Below are 10,256 nucleotides of genomic sequence, written 5' to 3' on the forward strand. Positions count from 1 at the left end.
ATCCTCCGGACAGCTAGTCTCTTTTTCTGTTCTCTCACTCTGTCTCTGTGTGGCGTGCGCGCCCCCCCACTCACAATTACACCTGATTGACAACCTTTTGTACAAAACTAAAGTAACGAGCCAATTTTGTAAAATGTAATCAGTAGAATGTACCGATGTTTGTGTTCAAATGTAAGGAGTGAAAGTAAAAAGTCGCCACAAAAATAAATAGTAAAGTAAAGTAAAAATATCTAAAAAAATCTACTTAAGTACAATAAGAAACTTTTTGTGCTTCGTTACTTCCCATCTCCGATTGCGGGGGATCCTTCAGAGGTTGCTACAGTACATATGGTCATTTAGAACATGGCTTAAGTTTTCTCTTACTCGCTGCGAGGATGTGCCATCATGTTGTCATTTAAAGCAGCTTTCAAATGAAGACAGCATGACTCTGTCTCTCTGAACCTCACATCTCTTTGTTCTTCTCTTACAATCTCTCTTACCCCCTCTTATCTTTAAGACATTTTAATAAATCAGTCAAATTATCATTAATATCCCTGAAAGAAAGGGTATAATTACACATGTCTATTATTACTCCAATTATAAAGCCTCAACAATTTAAACATCGTCACTCAAGCTGTCCACTTTGACAACCCGAAGCTGCTATTCTGGTTTCCAGCTTCTAAAACTCCTGGGCCCTGACCTAGTTGGCTATATTTTTTCTAATTACTAATACTTGTGTTACTAGTGAATGCTCATTTAGATTTGATCCAAAATTTGACAGTGTTTTTATATTTTGTTATAATTTCAACACACTTATTCATTGGATCTTTCGGGGGGCAGTGATGCCTGGCATGGACAGCAGGCTCGGTGAATTTGCATTAAAGATTAAAGACCTCTACATTGTTCCTTGGTCACTGGATCAGGTAACTGGAGACCTCATTACCAGCCTGAACTTTGTAATTGATTCTCCAGTGTCACAAGGGCAGCAGGATACCAGCATAGGTAGGGGATAGTCTGCTGGGAGAATTTGTTTTAGGATAGTTCCGGATGTGGATGCATGCGGTGTAAAATGTGGCTGGAAAGGAGATATTGCACTGCTGAAGGAAAAGTTTTTGAGAAGCAGTTTATAGACACAAGTAGTTGAAAGAATCACCTGGATTTTAATTGGAATTCACATGGCAGAGCTCGGGAGGATTGTTCATTCATCATCACGTTATTTTTGACATATTTTGTGGGCCTAGTTGGAGTTGCAGCACTTCGTGGGCGAGACCTGGAGATCCGCCACTGAACTGAAAAAGACAGGAAAGAAAAGTGTAATATACAAACTTTTATCACACTTCTGTTGGTGCAATGGGGACACCACTGGACCTGATGAGCTGCAGCATGTGTTTTGGGGTGAGATGTCAAGCAAATTTGTCTGATAATAGCACACTGCATTAGAGGCAGTATTAGAAAAGCGTTATTCTTGTGCCGTGATATAAAAGGATCATTTCCAACGCTTTACACTCTTACACAATGTGAAACATTTGGTGGATGCTTTTATTCAACATCCCTTTTTGTGCGGGTCCACGGGGACTGCAATTTCTCCGGCATGATGGAAAACAGACAGAGACATTAAAACATATTAACAGATCTTTAGAAAGACAGGTTATATAAGGCTGCAGTATGCAGGTTTCTTCCCCTTAACAGCACCTTTTTTCATTTCATCTCCACCTATCAGAGACAAGTTTCACTTTTTAAAATTAGGGAGAAAGACAGTTTTTTTTCCACAGTAGAAGTGTTTTTTATGTTGAATGTCATTAATGCTGCCTATCTTCTTTCTACGTATGTCTCTTTTCTTTTTCTTTCCTCTGTACAAATGCAGCTGTGTTGATCATGAATGCATTTACAGTAGCTCATTGTTGCTCGTCTGTCTTTGAGGCACCACTTGCTTAATGAAAAGTGACAAAAACAACTGCAACCTAACCCACTGCTCTTACCTGTAGCGCTATTAATCTTCAAAGATTGTTTTGGTTCAAGGAGCGCAGGACATATTGGTCGTAGAGATGTCTGCCTTCTCCCGGATATAATGGAACTAGATGGATAGATTCACTGACCTTCTTGTGAGCAGTTTCATGTAGGAACTTTTTTCTTTATACTGAACTACACCCTCCTAACCGTGTCGGCGTGTAGAATTAAGCACATTCACCGACAACAGGCTCATCCTCCTCGGCTGAGCTGTAACTGTAGCTAACCAATACTGCTAGCTCACCCGAGCTAACATTACAGCTCAGCCGAGGAGGAGGACGCCATCAACGTTTACATCTTACGCTGTCACGAGCATAGGCCCCTCATCCATTAGTATGCTTCTTTCTGCACGGTGATACGGTTGGTAGGCGTAGTTCATTAGAAAGAAAATAGTTCCTTCATGAAACTGCTCACAACCAGGTCTGTGAATTATCTTTTTAACCAAGTCACGATTTCTGGAAAGAAACATTGCTGTTGAGTTTCATCTACCATAACGGTATCATCTCGTCTCCTTAACGTAGCTACTGTGTAAAAGCTAACACCTCTCTTGCTATAAAGCCTTAATGGCATTTGTAGGATATGGAACTGCTTTATCTAGCGAAACAAAAATAAATGACACTCCACTTGACGACACAGCTACTCCTACATAGACAAAAATCTCTGTAAGACTGGGTAGCATTGTGTTTTGTGTCGGCCTGTCTTTGTGTAGGTTTGTATATGTGACCTAATTATCAGGTATATATCTAGCCAGTACCTCCTCCTGTTGTGACACTGTAAACAATGCTGTAAACAATTTGTCGTCTGATCACGTCACTTTGCTTCAAGTCGAGTCACACCTCATTCCTCACACTGCTGCAGTTTTGGTTTGGCATCTTGGCACAGATCTAAAGTCACCTTGATGCTTCTGGAAGCACCTTGAGATGATGACAAATTATACCTGAAGGAGGTATCCATTTGATAAAGGACTGGCAACATTTTCTGAGGGGATGTGCCTCATATGAATGATTAAAATACATTGCCAGTCATCAATCATGATTTTATATCTTGACATAATGCTGTTTAATCATTTGGGATTTATTGTATATGAGTTTGCAAGTGCCAATAACTACGTGGAAATCTGTTTACCTCTAAAAGTATGTGTGTGTGTGAGTTTTATTTATGTATGAACGTGTCTGTGTGTGAAAACGCAGATGAGTAACCACATAATCACACACCTTATCATTTGTTTTGATTGAATGGCTAAAACTATAATGCATTGTTCGTGCTGATTTGCAGCACTTCAATCTGACTCACTCTGTTTGCGAGATGACTCATAAAGTGTCTCTATTATATGAATCAAGGGGAGTCAGTGTTTCTTTAATTTGTTTTTCATAAACCAAGTAATTCAAATAGTTGTTTGTCTCATGTTTCTGATTTACCGGAAACCCACAGGAAACACACAAGATGAATTTCAAACAGATCATGTACATAGATACGTACTTACACCCATGCAAGCGTACTGCCAGGAAGCTCAGTGGTAACCAGTTTGTCCAATGAGGCGAATGATATTCAGCATGTTGCTTTGGTCAAAGGAGCTCCGGGTCTTCTGGATTGGTTTAAGAGAAATGTCACTGTTCCCTGTGGTTAAGTCTCTGTTTGAAATCTGCTGTCAGGAATCAGGCACAGAGTGAGCTCACAACATAATCATTCATAAGCATGCACATCGCACACATGAAGAAAGAGACCGGACGCACATCTTGCGTAAACACAGATCATATGCTTCAAATGGCATTGTCAAGGTTTCAATGAACAGAATTAAAAGTGATGCAGAACTGTCAGTTCTTACCACCGGATCTGTTTGTAAACCAGCACATTTTCCTCTCTAGCAGAAAGAATTCACCTGAGGTAGGGACTGCGGAGACCTATTCCAAGATTTCCTTGAGTAGCAATAAAGCTCCAGCAAAGCAATTGCTTTCCATCCAGACTGACAATCTGCTCACAAAATACCTTCTGTGCTTCTGAAATCCAAGAATACAGAATCCATTGTGTCCCTTTGAAGAAAGACCTCCTTTAGTTGTCTTGAGAATTAGAAAGCAAATGAGCAGCATCTTTACAGTTTGAAATGGGCTCAACTGTGTTCGACAGCAGATAAGTTGTTTATTTACCGTCTGTTTCAACTCGTTTTGTGATACAGGCTAAACCTCTTTTTGGACGCAATGTGTCGTTTTATGAATAAATCATGGGGCCTTCCATTGGCCAAGTCCCCATCTGATACATCCTCGGGTGGCATGCAAACCCCATCTAACACCTCAAAATATAGAGTTAGACCAAATAGGTGAATTAAGCATTGAATTATTATTGTCTGTTTCAGTGTTAAGCTGAAGGTAGGTAGCTAACCTGAGTGACTGAAGGGGATATGATAGAATGGGTTTAGTCCATCAACCTACTACAAAATTGTTCTTCTGTCTACTGCTGCCAACCATTTATATTGGTTTCCTTCTCTTAGGATGCGGGGCTTGGGCCAGTGGGCTTGTCAGAGGGGAGTGGATGTTACACCAGAGCCACACTGACCAACACATTGAGTTAAAAGTGGCTTAGAGCTGGATAAACTTGCAGAACGGGGTGTTTATACTCTGCAGGATTGGTTGGACAAGCCACACTTTCAGATTACAGGAAGGTTTTGATTCAATATTGATACAAGAACAATATGATGGAGCCTGCTCAGCCTGTGCTTGAACAAAAGGTAAAGAGGCTATTCTGAGTGATGTATGTTAGTTAAAATGAAATTACCAGTTGTCACCAATTATCTAAAATTGATAACTTAAGAACCAAAAGACTGTAGAATTTTTTTTATTATGGATAAATGCATTCTACAATATTTTCTTGCCTGAATGCATAAGTGATTGAATTGTGAACTACTACCACTTCAAATTTTAGTGATAACATGGAAACGGAACTCTGATGAATATTCTTATAAAGTAGTGTGTATTTGTGGTGGTGCTGTTGGATAACTGTAGGGAGGTGTAGTGGAGGTCCTCAGTGTGCACAGCCACGTAATTTTCTGATTACAGTCATTAAAAGGTGAAGTGGTTGTTGGTAGCAAGACACCAGTATAATGACAGCTAAGGGTCCAGGGTGGGGGTGGGAGTCCTGTTGAGTTTATCATGAAAATGTCATTGTTTTTGTACAGTGTATACCTCTTGGACACCCACAAGGACACACTTGGACACATCCACTGAAAGGTCAGGGATGACAGATGTTGAATGGCGCACTTGCAGCAGTTTGAGAGCTCCACTTTTCACTCGAGCTGGCCAACTTCCAGTGGCCTCAATCAAAACAGGATGCCTCAAGGCCTTTGCAGCATTAGCGCAGTCATTACTGGGGTAATTAGCCTGATGATTTGCCGGCCCACGTGGAGTCAGGGGAGGGCATGGTGATGAGAACTCCTTCTAGCTATTTTCCTTCCAGACATATCATCTTTACTGTCTTAATCTGTCTTTCCTAATTTTCATTCTCATTTTTCTGTGTCTGCCCCATTCAGTTACTCTCTCTTTCACAGTTGCCATAAAGATAATGAGAAGTGGAACAACAACTGTTTTGACGTTGAATAGTCCTGTGGTCACTTGCTAATCACTCCTTATTAGCTTGACGAACTCTGCCCATCTGCCAAGGCAATTCACTAAGTATGTATATATCTCTGCTGACTTGCTACAGTGCTGATTTAATCACCACTAGCAGCTACAACAAATCTCACTTCCATGGATATTCCCTCTTTGAAAAGAATGAATTTGTAATATTGTAATACTAAAGACTATATGACCACCTCTGATTTACCTTCTGCAGTGCAAGCAAATCAGCTTCACATGTTCCCTTGTAAAACAGGATTTTGTCCTTGTATTTAACAGTGTTGATACCCACATTTCTAGCAGTGTGGAAGGCTGATTTAGCTGCCCAAGAACAGCAGATGAGCTCTGCTTTACTGTGGATTTTCTCATTTACATGTAGCTTATTCTTAGTTGTGCAACACACAAATAAGCTTAACTAGAATCCCAAATTGCCTGTGTGAAAAATCTGGGGGGAGGATTGAAAACAATGTGTTCTGTTAGTTCTGACGCAGTGCCTGGTATTTAATTTCTTATCTTTAGGCACTCTTTGTCTGCTATATGATGTCTGTTGTCTGTCATGAGTTTTAGTGTTTCAGTTTATTTTCTGGTGTACCTGCTTCCCGCCAATTTACCCTGCATAGCGTACAGTGGGTCTTTATCATCTAGTTTTAATGAAAATAGCCATATGTGTTAGGGTAGATGTCTCCGGTCTGGTTGTTACTGTAATTAAATAGATTATATACTCAAATTGACAAACCAACACACCCTTTTTTAAAGAACCCACACATATTTTCTCTCATGCTGATTAATAATCTGCTTATGTTGAGAACAAAGACATGCACTAATGAAAATAATAAAGGTAGAAGGTGTCCTGCTCTAACAGGTGTAAACCATGAGAATCTGGAGGTGTACACGCCCCCACACAGTCCCCAGAAGAGGCCTAATCAGCCAAGAAGAGAACACCTGTAGGGGTGTCCCACTAGTATTTAGGTGCCTTGATAATAAAGTTACACATTGATATCAGTGTAGCGGCTCACTCACGAGCGGCGGTCCAGCCTCCAATCTGTCACCTGGGTCTTGATTATATGTTCTGCATACAGTTGACTCGTTTTATTTTTGTCGTTTAATTCCAAACCCTGGATGATATTCTCTATTCTTTATACTTTGCAGCTGCATGTCTCTGGCATGCTCTGTTAATCCTTATACTGTCCACATGGTGGCAGCACAACACCACCCAATATATGTCCTGCCTTACAATGCCTTGCCTCGCTCATCTCAGTGCTGCTGTGCGTGTGTGTGTGTGTGTGTGTGTTTGTTTGTGTGTGTGTGTGTGTGGCTGAATTGTTACCTGGGTGGTGCTTGAGGTTTCTCTCCGGTGACTCATTCATCCTGAGATGACTAACGCACAGACACCACAGTGGACAGTCATAACTGCCAACGGAGCTAAAGTTTGGCTGTGAACGGCCTACTAACACTCATTATCTATGGAGACTTTTATTGGAATGCACAGCAGCGGGCATAAAAAAGGAGAGCGAGAAGCCAGACCCATAGCTACTTTGTAAAAATAAAAACAGTGGTGTTTTTGTTTTCTCAGCATTCCTATGCTGAACCCCAGTTTGACAATCAGGGCTGTGAAGTGGTGGCTGAAAGACCCATAAAGTAAGGAAGTCACAGCTTTGAGTCTGGGTCGTAAGCTTTTGTGCTTCTCTCTCACCCTCCATCTTTACCGCCAGGCATCCGCCTCTAATACAAAAGGATGAATAATGCTGTAAAAATGATTACTGTGAATAAACAAACCACACTGAAATGGAATTTTGATGTAAAGTCATTTCACTGATGATCAGTGGCTAAAGTTAATTTGGGACACTAACGGCCGTGGTGAGACTCAGTTGTAGATCAGAAACAAAGCTAGGCTTAGACTCAAATGGTCTGGTCAAAAGGCGTATTTATGCTTAGGTTGATTACAGTTGGTTTTTGTACATACTTAAATGTACATACTCGAATACCCATACACAAAACTCACACTATCACACATAATTCATCACCATTTTCAATCAACTTCTCTTTCATTAATCCCTATTTTCCATCTATTCCTGTTATTTCTCCCTGGGTTTCTAAAAGGCCGTAGCTCTGGTTTAATGGACGTGAGTCTGGTCGAGGAGGAAAACCACAGTCTGGTTATTTTGCGTCAAAACAGGGAGAAAAATACGACTCATTTGAATGTGCTTGTTCCACTAGTCCTCTCTTTGACACACGTGCACGCACACGCGCTCACTGAAAGCAGACCAAGAATGGCATGGGAATGTTTTCAGCAGCCACTTTGGTTGCCGATGGTAACCAGTGAAATGGTGTTCATTAACTATGTAGATTGAGAATTGCTCCTCTCCTGATCCGTCTCTCTTTCCAGCTCTCCATCACTCTTTCTCTTCCCCCTCCCTTTCCCTTTCTTTTCCCACTCTTTACATATAAATAAATAAATAAAGCTTTGGCAGAGGATCACTCTGGAGTCGGTAGTACACTGATGATGATGTATAGTAATCTTCTCCTCTCCTCTCCTCGTAGTGTAGAGCCAGTCCTGGTTCTGGAAGGACTGGTTAAGGCCCGATTGAGGGTGGAACATTCCTACTACCAGATAATAAACAATTTGAGTATTTTGTGGGCTTAAGGGGGGGTGTTATGCTCGGTGGGAGAGGATGGAGAGTTAGTGGTTAATTTTTGGTTATGGAAAACACATATTTGTTTCATAGATTTTTTTATTCATTTTTTTATTTCTGTGATTGTGAAGAATTGAGACCTCTTCACCACAGGCTATATTTAGTCCAGGGGAATTACATGCTGTACTTGCTAGCTTTTTGAATTCTTTTGTTGTATTTACCCCGGCTTTGCCGTCTTACAGCCTGTACAGGCCTGACCTCTCTCTCCTCTGCAGAGAAATGCACTGAAAGCTTCCGTGTTGCTCTAAGCTCTCTTAGAAACCCTGTTTTAAACTACAGGGGAGATTTTCCCCTTGAAATGTATTTTTCTCAAAATTCAGGTAAAGGTTTTCATCACAATGACATCACCATAATATAAATTTAATGATATATAAAACTAAAAAGCTTACACCATTATTAAAACTGAAGAAACCATGTGTTTATTGCTGCTGTATCAAATAGAAATACATTTATCACAAATTGAGCTTGACTTTTCACTATTTTCTAAAGTTCTGATCAGGAGTCAGAATCAGGAGTTATTTCATCGGGACTCGACAGCAGTTGTTGGTCTGTTATGGTGATGGGGCTCTTAGCCCCACCTGGAGCCATTTTTGGAGGTTCTGTTCAGTAAAGCATCAGTAGATGTATGATACCTGTTTGAAGTCTGTTGCTTCTCTGCTAATATTTCTGATGATCATTCTGAGATCAGCGCTCAATTCTCAATCTGTGGACCTTATCTCTCTAGGCTCCTTAGTGAGCTGTTTTACTACCTGATGGTCAGGTGTGGTGTTGTCTTCTGGATTGGACATAAGGCCACTTTAGAACCAAGCTATGTAATGCCGGGTTCCTCTAACTTCCCGATACAGGGGAGATCTACCCTTTATCGTTCTCCTGGCTCCAGTAAAAATCCATGATGCACTGCTGCCCACTGAAATGGTCAGGGAGAATAGAAAACAGTCAACCCCAAGGGGCTCATTAGAGAACTTTATCTGTCTTTTCAGAAAAAGGTTTGCAACATGTAACCATCATACTTGAGTACTCTGTTAGATTTTAGTCTCTCTGTCTCTCTGTCTCTCATCATATTATTTTTTTCTTGCTGTTCTTCTCTCTTAGTTTTAAAGGTCAGCTAGTCTTCTTTAGATGCATGCATTCTATCTCTTCCTCCTTTTCCTAAATGTTCTTTACTACAAACACTCAACAAACACTATCAAGCTCCACTGCCCCTTCACCTCTAACATCACATCTGTTCTTTGCATACTTCCTGCATGTCCGTTCTCTCCTCCCTTGCATCTCTCCTCTCACATCTGTCAACCCTATACACATCATTCCTCCCACTCTCCCTCACCTCTCCGCTCCAGTCCTTCTCTTGCCATCTGCCAATCCATCCTCCCTCCCCTCCCACCTCTATCTCAGTGGCCCCCCTTTTTCTGTCCTCCCTTCCCTTTGCTGACCTGTCCTTAATTGGTCTGCTGCAGTTGCACCTACACGATCCAACCAGCTGTCAAACAGATCCCTGCCTGTTGAGGTTAACCTTAAGTGGGCCTGAGTCGGGGCCAGAGCCCGGGTTTTGAGTGGTTCTCAGGGTCTAGGGCCTCGGGCACAAAAGGAGGGCCAAAAGCATTTTCTTTAAGAGCACCAAATCTCCTGTCTCCTCTTCTCCCTTTTCCCGGGCCTCCCTTCCTCCATCCCTACCTCCCTCTCTCCCTCCATCCCGCCTTCCCTCCCCTCTACCCCCTCCAGACTCTCTGTCTGCGCTGACACCGCCTTTAATAAGGGGGAGTGGGGTGCACTGTTTATTTGTGTGGTGCGAGGTTAAAAACTTCCCCCTTAATTGACATTCCGGTAACACTTTCCAATAATGGGGCGAGCAATTTCCTTTAAATTGATGTGTGTGTCCACCGCAAGGAAAAACACCGCTTCTAGCTTTCACTGACCCATGGATGATCTACACTTGCACTGCGTCTTTGTATGTGTGTGTGTGTGTGTGTGTGTG

General features: G+C 41.6%; 1 protein-coding gene across 3 annotated transcripts in view; it reads left to right on the forward strand.

Annotated features, from left to right (window-relative positions):
- Window positions 1-10,256, forward strand: part of ankfn1b (ankyrin repeat and fibronectin type III domain containing 1b) — a 132,217-nt gene that overhangs the window by 28,209 nt on the left and 93,752 nt on the right. The gene's annotated exons all lie outside the window — the stretch shown is intronic.

The sequence above is a fragment of the Etheostoma spectabile genome, chromosome 21, assembly GCF_008692095.1.
Source record: "Etheostoma spectabile isolate EspeVRDwgs_2016 chromosome 21, UIUC_Espe_1.0, whole genome shotgun sequence".
NCBI lineage: Eukaryota > Metazoa > Chordata > Actinopteri > Perciformes > Percidae > Etheostoma > Etheostoma spectabile.